This window comes from Ixodes scapularis, unplaced genomic scaffold, assembly GCF_016920785.2.
Source record: "Ixodes scapularis isolate PalLabHiFi unplaced genomic scaffold, ASM1692078v2 PGA_scaffold2__306_contigs__length_199485367, whole genome shotgun sequence".
Taxonomy (NCBI): Eukaryota; Metazoa; Arthropoda; class Arachnida; order Ixodida; family Ixodidae; genus Ixodes; species Ixodes scapularis.
In genome coordinates, this window is record NW_024609857.1 from 175,814,872 (window position 1) to 175,827,921 (window position 13,050).

The window sequence follows — 13,050 nt, forward strand, 5'->3', positions numbered from 1 at the left end:
CGAGGCGGGGCGGCTCGTCGTCAAAGAAAGGAAGTGCCTCGTCGTCGACCCTCTCAAGCAAGAGCTGAGGGTGAAGCTACATTTGGTCTGGTTTGGAGTCACGAACGAAGCCATCCACCGGGCTTTCACCAAGTAAGGCGAGGTGAGAGAAGTAGCGCACGAGCGTTGGAAGGTGCCAGGATTCGACGGCGTCGGGTTCACCGCACGTATTGTTCGCGTCGTTCTCTGAGAGGGCGTCACCCGCGAACGCTTGCCGCACCAACTTTCGCTCGGCGGTGGCATGGTGCTCGCTGTTGTACCTGGGCGGCTACCCCTCTGCTCCCGGTGTCGCATGGCGGGGCGCATCCGTCGGGATCGCCGAGCTTTCAGGTGAACTGAGGGCCGTGCCTTCAACCACGAGCAGGACGACTGCGTTCGCTCGTACGCCCTGCCGCTGGTCGAGGGTTATGCGAAGAGAACGCACACCACATGATGGACGAGGAAGAGGCGGAGCCTGCGGCGGCACCAGCTGGAGCCCCGACTGAGGACATCAAGAAGGACAACGCCCCTAGCACCGTCCCCGCAGGGGAGAGCGCCTCGCCGCCAAAGCCGCCGGTTAACGCGGTTTGGGCCACACATCCTGAAGTGGGGCCCGGTCGGCGACCTCAACGGGTAGCGACGTGGCTGGAACGGCCCCGGTTAATGACGAGGTCACCGTCGTGCCAAAGATAAACGTCGAAGTGGACTCAGCGAAGCGCCCGCTCGAAGACCTCGGCGTCACGACCGGACAGGAACTACAGCTGCGCCCGCTCGAGCGCAAGTGGAAGATGGTCGCCGGCTGGAGGGGCGTTGAGGGCAAGCAACGGTCAGAATTTGTAGTATAATTACCGATTGCTGCCTAGATGACGACGGAGAACGTCTGAGGAACGGCCGCGATGTTCTGTTTACACATGTTCAAGGGGAAAGTCACGCCCGTTGAAATCGCGCGTATGTGTAGAATGAGTTGATTCCTTTATGTTTTGAGTAGAGCGTGAGTCCAGGTTCTTTTAATAACGATTGTTTGGTCAAGTTGTTTCTTGGCAGCAAAAATGAATTTAAAAAAGTGTTTCTTCGGAACTATGGAAACTAAATGCGAAGCTCCTGAAATTTGAAATTTTCATGAATCATGTTCTGTTTGCGGCTGAATAAAAGACAGCCGGCGACAAATCAGCTGGGTATGGATTTTTATGGAAATATTTAAGCAGAATATCAAGAGAATGGCCATAGAAAAAGCTAGTGCGAATAAAAACGAAGAACATAAAATGGAAAAGTTAATATGTTCAAGATTGCAGATGCTAGTTAAAGAAGAGTTTAGAAGGCCGGGGATTTTCAGGGAGGATATTTTATTTCTTAAAGAAATACTCGAGTAGCTAGATAAAGAACGCCACTGCAGGGCACCTGTGCGGGAAAGGGCTGACAGATTGATAGCGGGGGAGACGCCCACTAAGCGAGCTTTAGGAATGGAAAAAAGTACAATTGTCGGAATGATGTCGCAGAAATTTAAAAAGGCGCTACAGTCACAAGCGACAACGCGAAAATCGAGCGAGCATTTTTCGAGTATTATATCGCTTTGTTGTCATCTAATCCCGTAAATTCTGAAAAGATTAAAAGTGGAGTTTGTCTTTAATGCCTAGGCAAGATGATGAAACAAACTCAGTTCTAGAAGTTTCTGCTACATACGAAAAAGTCAGGATGGCAATTGGCGTTCTGAACCTGGGGAAATCCCCTGGCCCAGACGGACTAAGCGCGGGTTTTTGTAAAGCGTTGAATCATACACTGTCTTCGTTTTTGGCGGACGTTTTTAACGAAGCCTTCGATCTTAGCTTTCTTCCGCCATGTTTACTAACGGTGCATACCATCCGCATCCCTAAGAGAAGATGCGGTTAAACTCAGGCTCGTGACATTGTATCCTCCCATAACTTAGACCAACGTCGACTACAAAGTTCTGATGGAGGTTGTGGTCGGTTTGCCTTGCTGCATACCCGACCCGGAGGAATAACACGGAGCCAACGGTTTCAACAACAAGAAACTACATGTAATGGGACATGGACAAGACGATTCACATTCTTACCAGCGGCGCCTGAGTCCAGGCAGCGACTCCCCGTGCGTTTCGTGACGCACGTCCGAGGCGGCGCGTCACCAAACCGGTGCGCGCCGCCTCGGAGGTGCAACCCTCGACCAATTAGCGTCCACAAAAGGGCACTCCTAGATGCGGCGCTCGAGGAAATGACCGACACCGGTTCAGTACGTGAGTCGAAGAGCCCCTGGGCGTTCCCCGTTGTCCTTGCTTCGAAAAAAGACGGAACAGCCAGACTCTGCGTGGATTCCAGGTGGATTAACGATGTGTCCGTACGAGACAGCAACGCTATCCCCCGCATTTCCTCCGTGATGTACGAGCTGCGTAACACGACAGTGTTTACAACGCTGGATTGCAGTCGTGGGTTTTTTTTTCAGATCGAGATTCACCCATCAGACGTTCCAAAAACTGCTTTCAACTGCCACAGAGGATTGTTCGAGTTCACCCGACTGCCGTTTGGCTTGTCTAACTTTCAAGCCAGTTTTTAACGCCTGATGAATGTTGTACTCGGACGCTCAAGTACGAATTTGCCATGACATACATGGATGACGTGGTTGTTTTCTCGACAACCTCTGAGGAGCATCTCTAACACACGAAGTGCATGTCGAGCACCTTCGCATTGTACTTGAGCGAATGCGTAATGCTGGGCTCACGATTCATCCCGAAAAGGTTCAATTGGCCGTGCCCAAGATTAACCTCCTTGAATTCGTTGTGGATAAAGGCACGCTCCGCCCTAGCGAAGATAAGTTGCTAGGGCTAACGGAAATTTTTAGCCCACATGACGTAAAGAGCCTACAAAGATATCTCGAAATGACTGCGTTCTACCGGTATTTCATTCCACTCTTCCGAGACATCCCAACCGCTCAATCACCTTCTAAAAAAGGCGTCAAGTGGTGTCGGGCCGAACAACAACAATGCGCATTCGCATCCCTTTCAAACACCGTGTCTGACAACGCTTGTTTTCAGCTCCCTGACTTAAACAAGCCGTTCGTTTTGCAGACAGATGAAAGCGACTGTGGCCTGGGTGCTGTCTTGCTGCAGGAGTATGGCGGCGTGCTTCGGCCAGTTGCTTTCACGAGACACGCGCTAACTCCAGCGCAGCGAAAATACAGTGTCGCAGAAGGTGAATGTCTCGCCATTATTCATACTTTAAAGCGCTTCGATATGTACCTAGATGGCGCAACGTTCCAGATTCAATCTGATCACTTGGCGCTCTTATGGCTAAGGGGACTTCAGAATCCAGCTGGACGTCTTGCTCGTTGAGCGCTTACGCTCCCACAGCACGACTACTCCATCGTGTACCGCCCGGGGTCAAACAACAAAGTTGCTGATGCGCTTTCTCGTGCTCCACTTCCCGAGGAACACTCGAAGGATACCCATGGCTTTGATGACGTTGCGGCCACGGCACGAGTATCCCCAGATTCATGGTGGGGTACATTGATGAGCCGCGAGTAGCTTCGCAAGGCGCTGCCGAATGACGGGCTCTGCCAACGCGTGCCCGCCTGACTGGCAGCAAGAGGTCCAGTCGACCGCCCAAGTGACAAAAGAGTTCGACACTACTTCATGAGCGACGACGGCCTCCTGCCGCGCTACATCCCCCAGGCCGATCACGATCCGGATGGCTCCGCGTTCCGGGCCGTGATACCCCGCAAGCTACGTAAGGTTTTCATCCGATACACGCATGACTCTGCCTTGGCAGGACACAGCAGTTTGAGCAAGACTTACGAAAAGTTATTCCAAATTGCTACCTGGCTAGGTATGAGGTAGGATGTGCTTCGATACGCTCGTAACTGCTCGGTGTACCAGAATGCAAAACCTCGTGGTGGTCATCCCCCCGGTCTCATGCAACCAATCGTGAGTCAGAGCCCTTGGCAGATTTGTTACTGTGACGTAATGGGCCCCTTCCCAAGTAGTACCTGCGGCAATCAGTACTTGTTCGTGGCAACCGACCACTTCACAAAGTGGGTTGAGTTATTTCCTTTGCGGAAGCTAGATTCGCGAAAAATCTGGGAGTGTTTACTTTAAACATTCGCTAGCTGGGGCTTCCCTGCACAGTTTGTAAGCGATAATTCCCCCTATCTCACGAGTAAGGTGTTTGTGAACGCATGCGCGGTGCTAGGAATTAAGCACAAAAGAACGTCCCCATACCACCCACAAACAATTATCACGGGAAAGGTAAACCGGAACCTAAAAATGATGTTTGTGGCCTACACCGAGCGCCACAAGGACTGGTACACGGAACTACCCGAGCTGGCATTTGCAACCCGTACGACCACTAATCGGTCAACGGGTCTCACTCCTGCCCAAATGAATTTCGGCAAGGAGCTCGCGTTCCCGCTTGTTCACAGTCTCCTTTCTACAGAGTCTTAAAAAAGGCTTCGCCCCTACGTGAATTTTGCAGAAGACCTGCTAAAACACTTTTCCGATAACCTTCGAGAAGCTCGAGAAAATCGTGACGTCGCCCGAACGCAGCAGGCAGAACAGTACAACCAGGGGCGACATGACTTGCAGTTCGAGGTGGGAGATTTTGTACTCCGGCGTACTCACCCACTGAGTGACACCACTCGAGGCTTCGCAGCCTCTCTCGCAAACAGGTGGGAAGGTCCGTTTCGCGTGCGTGAAAAGTGGCCAGCACCCACTTACAAACTAGTTCACTGTGAGTCAAGTGAAGAAACCGGACCTGTTCATGTCTCGACCTTAAACAATTTTTTCAAGGAGAAGAAGAAGATTCCTCGCAGGACCGGAACGACACTGACGGCAGTCCCGTTCCGGAAACCCCATTGTCTCCACCAAGGCACTGGTATAACCTGCGACGTCGGTCACACCAAAAAGAGAGGAACCCCCCCCCCTCCCCCTTTTTTTTTTGTCTCCTCAGCTTTGCCTCTCTCGCATTTGGGGGTAGTTTTCTACTTCCACGGATCTGCCCCATTTTCAAGAAAAGGGGGAGAAGATTGTGTGTTCCCCTCAGATCCGTCATTTCGAACTTTCTGGAAGGGGTGCGAAGACAACGTCAGACTCAACCCTCAACTGAACCCCATGTCGTCTGCTTTCTTGTTTTTCTACGAAGATGGCTCGTGGACGAAACCGTCCCCACATCCGCCATCGGAAGGACACGGCGCCCGGGCCCGTGGTGGACCGGGCCACCAAGGACGTTGGCGCGTCAGGGGCGGCCCAAGGAACCATGAACTGCTGTCATCCCCAACAGGACGGAGCGGAAGCTAGCTGGGGTCAAGGAGGACCACGAGGGGAGCAGAAGCCTCCTGCTCGAGATGATACAGAGCAACAAGGTGGCCGCCAGCCAAGCCCTGAGCCAGAACAAGGAACTTAGGTAAAGAACGGAAGCCGAACGCATCGAGCGCGACAGGCAACCAGGCAAGTGCGACCATCAACGAGCCATCGCGCTCGTCCTGCGGGCACCGGCCGGACTTGCAACGTCAGTCCGCCCAGCAGCGCCATCCATCCCCTGACGCCCACAGCAGCGTCTCCGTCATCGACATGACGGACGAAGCTTGAGGGGGGAAGTGTGGCCACTCTGGCGGCTCCCCAGCCCAGTTGCCCGACTGCGGAGCACAGGTGGCGAACATTTCCCGCATGGCGACGACGTCACGGCGGCCACGCCCAAAATCGTACGCGCCGCCTAGATAAGGCGGAGGAGAGGCGGCGCACGGGGAGTCGCTGCCTGGACTCAGGCGCCGCTGGTAGCAAGGTTCATCGTCTCGTCCATGCCCCATTCAATGTAGTTTTTTGTTGTTGAAACCGTTGGCTCCGTGTTATTACACCCGTTCAGGTATGCACCAAGGCAACCCGACCACAAGGTCTTGGTCAGAAGAATGCAAAACGTTATAAACGAGTTAGTTGGACCTCACCAGATAAGTGGGATAAAAGGTAGAACAATGTTTACTAACATTGGCAGAGTGCGGAGTATCCTGGAATGATGCGACGAGATGCTACAAGTGGACCTCGAGAAGGCTTTTGACCGGATACCCACACGATGTCGTATTAGCCATTATCGATCATGTCAACGTAGGAAGTCATACGGGAGGGTGCGCGCATGGTGTACAGTGGCTGTACAACTAGTCTAGTAGTTAATAAATCTGTAGGGAAACGTATTATGGTGCAGCGGTCTGTCCGACAAGGCTGCACCCTTTCCCCCCTGATTTTTTGTATATACAAAGAATCCTTTTGTTTCAGTATTCTTAGAAACACTAAAATAAGCGGTTTCAAGTTAGATTAATTCGAAGTGCGTGTACTTGCAAACGTGAATAATATCGCATTGTTTTGTACAAATCAAGAATGGAATGTTGCAGCGGTGAAACAGTTCAAAAGTTTTTGTATTACCAGTGGAAGCGCTGTAAATTGGGATAGATGTGTAGAATTCTGGCATGGAGAGTGGGCGGCAACACCAAATATTTATTTAAATGTACAGTGTGTAACCACTCCTGTGAAGTACTTGGGTGTGCCGCTCGAGTACTATCGTGATAGTCAGCGTATAGAGTTATTATAATGTACGCTAGAGGTTCAACTGGCGCTAGTGTGGTGCTGCAAATTGAAGCAGACAGCAACCAGTCTGAAATTGACTTCCGGTAATGCATTTCTATGGGAAAAAGCGAGTGCATTTTCTCCCTGCGCTTGATTATAAGAGCAAATATCACGAATATTTTACTTAGTGGCACATTGGAACATTTCTCAGTCACGCAGTCGAAATAATTGGTCAGTTACGGCGTTTTTATTTTAAATTTGTGGCATGAAAAACGGTGCTAAAACCGCTTCGTACGTGTGTTTATGTGCACTGCCTGACACTGTTAGCGCCTACACGGCGTCGGCGCTTTCTAGCGTGGGGGATTTTCGTGCCAAACGAACGAAGGACATGTGGAAAACTAAAAGAGACTGGAAGAACTACGCTGGAACACTGGATAAGTAACTCCGTTTGCGTGCAGATGATCAAAATAAATTGAAAGCCGCGTAATATAGTCTGATTTCCAATAAATAAGTACTGGTTCATTCTTTCTGCTCGTGAATATGTGCGAAGATGCTTGTTCTGGGTTCAAATATCACTCGCACTCTCCAAATATTTGGAAATAGGGAGAAGCCAGAGAACGGGTGCCCGATAAAAACTGCCCGACATAGGAAATAATAAAAAGACACACCTTTTGTAGCCCACGTACTTTATTTTTTACGTCCGAATGTTTTTTTAACCGATCGTAAAGTTGATCACGACGGGGTCAATTTCATATAATGAGAGGCTTATATATTAGCAGTATATGAGCGCCGTCGGAATGCTAGCTAACCTTGAACACACTCTACATTCCTTTCAATCGTCATTTTGATTAGAATCGTCGCTCGTTTTTACATACCTGCCATGGTACAGAGATTTCGGCCTGAAATACAGCGACGTTTAACATCGTTCAGTGGTAAAGAAAAATGCTGTAACTAAAGCAATTACGCTTTTTCAATATTAATAAAGGTATATACCAGGGGTGGCCAAACCGCGGCTCGCGAGCCGCATGCGGCTCTTTGCTGGTCGAAGTGCGGCTCGCGGATCCCTCGTAAGGAAACACCCCCTCCCCTTCGCCCCTTTCCGGGTCCCCCCCCCCCCCCCCCCCCCAAAAAAAAAAAAAAAAAAGAAAAGATTTCAGAATAAAGCACACTGCAGCTTGCAGTTTGAGAGCCTTGTAGTCCCATACGTGCAGTCGTACAGCCTTGTGCCCCCATGCGTACAGTCAGACTCTCAACAAAAGTTAAGTTTGCCCCCCCCCCCCCCCCCCCGCCCCGCGGCTCTTAGAATTTCCGTGGTTTTGTTTGCTGCTCCTAGGTCAGGCCAGCCTGGCCACCCCTGGTATATACTATCAGGTACAACCAAAATAACAAAAGTTATTCAAGTTATTTTCCGGCGAAGAGACAAAATGCACGCGCGTTTTCCCATAGGGATGCACAGGAGCACTGCAAAAGTAGACTGGTTGCTGTCTGCTTCAATTTGCCTCCCGGAAGTCGCGTAGACACTAGCGCCAGTTGAACCTCTAGCGTACATTATAATAACTCTATGAGTGAGCCATACTAGGGTAATCAGATTGTGGAACTCTGGGACAAAGCTGAAAAATGGAGGGGAAATAGGTTTTCTCTTTTTGCGCGGGCCACGGTTTCTAATTTGTTCCTTGTGAGCAAGATCTAGTACGTGTTGCAAGTGCTACGTTGCTCCAGAGTGAATGTGCAGAAATCGCATCGGATGTTCGCGGTTTTTATATGGGGCCCTTCATGTGAGCGCACGAGCAGGATGAATCTGTTTTGGCGAATACGGGGAGAGGGGACCACGCTTGGTGCACCTTTATCTGCGGCAAATTGTAAATCGGTTTGTATTTTTTCGGGACTCTAGTGTTCCTTTTTTGCTAACTGTGTGCAAGGTTATACTTGGGGCGGGCATCGCCGGAATTAATTGTAACCTCGTCATGTGTGCCAGTGAGAATTGACGGGTACTTTAGGGAGTTAGTGGCGTCATGCCATTTTTCAGCAGCGCATTTTAGATGCGGAGCATCTCTTGCTCGGGTCTATGTCCCGCGGCGTCGGCGTCGTAGTCCGCACTCACACTACGCATGCGCAACTCTCCTCCTTCCCTCTCTCCAACAGCTGCGCGTTACTCTCTCCGCTCTCTCTCTCTACCAGCTGCGTTCACTTTGCGTGCGTTCGCTTCTACTCACACCGCGCGCGCATGCGCAACTCTCCTCCTCTAGTCTCCTCTCCTTCAAGTGTGAATATAAGCAGTGGTACCGCGCTGCGCGCGTTCAGTTCACCGCTGTTGACTCCACTTCACTCCGTTCTTCCGATGAAGTGTGATGGAAGTAACAGTCCCGTCAGTTAGTGGGTTAGCGCAAGCAAGCGTCAGCACCACCCCACAAACTAACAGCAACGCTACGTCCACTGAAGACAAAGCTCCGCAGCGAAGGGCACGCGACGCTGAGCGCTAACGCTTGAGCGAGCGGCAGACCCTGAACTACGGCAACGAGAAGCGGCGTCCATTCGTCAACGTCGAGTGGCGGATGCTGAACTACGACAACGTGAAGCAGCGGCGGTGCGAGAACGTCGAGCAGCAGAGCCTGAGGTTCGGGACCGTGAAGTTCAACGTAAACGTACGAAGCGAGCGGCGGAACCCGACCTTCGAGAACGGGAAGCCGCGTGTAAACGTCAACAACGAGAGGCTGCTCCCGATGCTGCACGCGACCGCGAGCGCGCAGCGAAAGCTACTAACACCGTTAATAACACCGTTAATAACGATCAGCGATGCTCCGCTTCACCCCATGGTTCCCCTCGGGAAGATGGTGTAATTTTTTTTGCGCGTGATTGGTTGAGCTGGCGATCGTAGACGCTCAAAGAAGACGTGCGGCATGCTTGATTGGCATTATAATATCAACTGTGGACCCACGTAGTCTGTCACGGTCTATGACGTGAAAGACGCTGGAACTACCTTCCAGCGTCTGTAACGGAGTAGGCATGGAAACAGCTTAGGAGTGCATGGTTCTAACCTTGTGTGCATCCTTGGGAAGATACTGGTATCGCTGTTCTTCCTGCGGCTTTGTTTACCGTAACTTCAACCAGTCATCGCCACCCCATCAGCAAATAGTCGTGTTGCTTGGCTTTCTAGAAAACATCGTCGGCGGGCCCCATGGAGCTCTCGCAGATAGGGCGCGGCGTGTCTTCAGTACGTTCGAGAGGGTTTCCGCATCGACATAGACATCGTCACTCGCCTATGGCTCGGTTTTAAAACCGCGGAGTACCCTTGGATAATTCAATGGGCATGGAAACAGCTTAGAAATGCATCGTTTCAACGCTGTGGTCATCCTTGTGCAAATACTGGCATCGCTGTTCTTCCTTTGGCTTTGGTCACCGTCACTTCAACCAGTCATCGTCACCCCATCAGCAAATAGCCAAGTATTGCTTGGCTTTCCGGACAACATCGTCGGCGGGCCCTTCGGTGCTGTCGCAGGTTGGCCGCAACATATCTTCACTCCGTTCGAGAGGCTTTCCACATCGACATCGACATCGTCGCTTGCCGATGGTCTGGCTTTCAAACCGCGGAGCGCCTTTGGATACTTCAGTGGGCATGAAAACAGCTTGGGAATGCATCGTTCTAACGCTCTGTGCGTCCTCGTGCAGATACTGGCATCGCTGTTTTGTTTAGTCGCAAGCTTTGATAATTTGAGTCACGAAACATTTCGAGAAGAATGTTATAGACTGATAGTGGTTCTTAAAAAGCAAGGAAAATTTGAGTGTAAAGGGTACTGGCTCATTTTTAAAAATTGAGGCAATTCAAGCCATTTTAGAAGTCATAAATTGCAAAATGTTTATAGAAAAGATCGTAAGGATGCAGGCCAGCTGGTGAACATTAACCATGTTAAAATCAGCCTGGGACTGGGGTAGAGAAGAAACATCAAAACGTAGAAGGGACAGAAAATCGACAGGACGACGTCTCAAGCCACATCCGCTTATAACTCTGCCAGTCGACGTCCTAGTTTATCCAAAACCGCGAAGGCTTGAAAAATTAGCGTGTTTGCCGGCGGTGACAACGTTGGATTATACGAAAAGGGGGTCAAGCCTGCTTCTGGAATAATCATAGAAAAAATCGTAAGGGTGCAGGCGAGCTGGTGAATATTAACCATGTTGAAATTAACCTGAGACTGGGGTAGAGAAGAAACATCAAAGCGTAGAAGGGACAGAAAATAGACAGGACGACGTCGTCCTGTCTATTTTCTGTCCCTTCTACGTTTTGATGTTGTTTCTCTACCCTAGTCTCAGGTTAATTTCAACATGCAAGAAGTTGATGTCGGAGCATACATGCCAGAATCATAAGTGGAGATAAGAAACAAAAACAGTAAAAAATGATATTTGTCCTACCTGTTTCACTCAAGGTATAATAGGTTTAAGCCAATTATATTCGTTCAAAAATAAATTTAATAGTTTCAGAAAAAACATTGTATAAAATGAGAGAAAGGCGAGACCACGGACTAGTTAGCTAGCCTGAATTATCTGCGGGCAGTTATTTTATATGAATATTTTTTTTTCTTCGGTGTATTTCGTTCATGCATATATTGTCACAAGTGACAGACGATGAGGCCGGAAAAGACGAAATGAACTAAGGATCTAAAAAGGGTGAACTTCCGGCAGAAACGAAAGCGAATATACGTCGAGAAAACAACAAAGAGCGTCAACTCCCGGAGCGGCAAGCGACGGTGCGTCAGGGAAACAGCGTGCTATAGCGAGAGAGAATCAGTGAATGACGGCGCACGGCTCTTTATCTACGATGCTTGTCATATTGAATATTTGAGCTGGAATGTTCGCGAAAGAGCTATGGCGAGACTGACTAGGCAAGGTCATCCTGGCCTCCTCATCGTATACGCTCAGGGTAAGAGTATAGACGAATCTTTTAGATGAATGGGGAGGCGTATCTTCGTGATCATTCGCGCGGATCTACACTCCCCTTTAAAAGTGCGTCGACCTGACACAACACAAAACAAAACAGAATAATCGTAAGCTAAAAGATGCCCTATGAAACAACAAAAAGAGAAATAAAAGCTACCGAGCGCAGAACGGCTTGATTCCAACGTCGTGAACCACCTTGGGTCGTGTTCGGCGTCGTGATGATGTTTGCAGTCCGTCGGGCACCACTTCGTAGTTAAGCTCCTCGAGACGACGAAGTACATTCTACAGTCTAAAAGTCCTTTTCAACAGTTTTTCGCTAAGGCCGACTCGACAGGTGAGTGTCCACACCCACACCCTGTCTCCGGGCTGGAAGTGACTACTCGCCAATGAAGGTTGCAGCGGCTAGCGTCGCACGCTGCAGGTCTTGAATTCGGCGTCGGGCGAGCTAGCGGACTTGTTCGGCCCATTGAGCAACCACCTGGGAGTTGTCGCTTCAATCATCAGTTGGCACGTGGGGGAGCATCGGATGTACCATGGTCATTACTTTCCGACTATATACCTGCTGGAAAGGTGTAACCCGAGTCGTCTCTTGAATTGCCGTGTGGAAGGCAAAAGTGATGCAGGGTAGGACCTCGTCCGACGTATTCTGCTACACGTCGACGTACGTGGTGATCATGCCGGCAATGGTCTTGTTTAGCCGTTCCGCAAGCCCGTTCGTCTGCGTATGGTATGCCGTCGTTTGTCGATGGCTGGTGGGGCTGAGCCGGAGGATCGTTTTAGTTAGCTGTGCCAAAAACGGATATACGCTTAAATCTGTGCGCCTGAGAGTAGAACAGAAGAGTCTTACAGTGTCACAGATGGCAGCTGTTGAATTGGAGGTATGGTTGTCTCCCGGTAGGTTTTCTATAAAGTTTCGTACTTAATTTCTCATTAGCGATTTCCACAGTTAGATCCAGGAAATTCAAGTACTTTTGTGATATGCGGTGGGTAAAGTTTTTCGATGGGTAAGCTAAATTGAAGGCGGCGATGAATTTCATGAGTTCGTATTAATGATTGATTGATTGATTGATTGGGGTTTTATGGCGCAAGGCCAAAATGCACCAAGAATGGAACTATTGTATAAGCAAATGTTTGGAAGAAGAAAGAGCTATAGTAGCTGATGATGTAATAAAACTATGTATATGAGATTGTATAAGTGTATACAGGATGAAGGCGAGTTCGGATTACTAATTAAAATCATAGTCGGTGTATAAGGCCGATGTCCTAGAAAAAACTAAACACACAAGCATGTTGAATCAGCGGCTGTTCGCCAAGTAAAATAACTAAGTGCAGTGGAGTATGTTCTTGATATATTTGCGAAAAATTTTTGAAACGATCTTGGTCATACTTCGGGCACTCAAGTAGGATGTGTGATATTGATAGAGGAATGTTGCAACGTTCACACTCTGGAGCATGCTCTCCACGCAAGAGATGCCCATGGGTGAGGTGCGTATGACCAATCCGTAGGCGGCACAATACCACCTCATAAAAGCGTTCCCGATGCCGGG

General features: G+C 49.7%; 1 protein-coding gene across 1 annotated transcript in view; it reads left to right on the top strand.

Annotated features, from left to right (window-relative positions):
* LOC115328071 overlaps window positions 1-13,050 on the top strand; it is a gene marked incomplete at its 5' end in the record, with an annotated part of 91,964 nt that overhangs the window by 29,742 nt on the left and 49,172 nt on the right. The gene's annotated exons all lie outside the window — the stretch shown is intronic.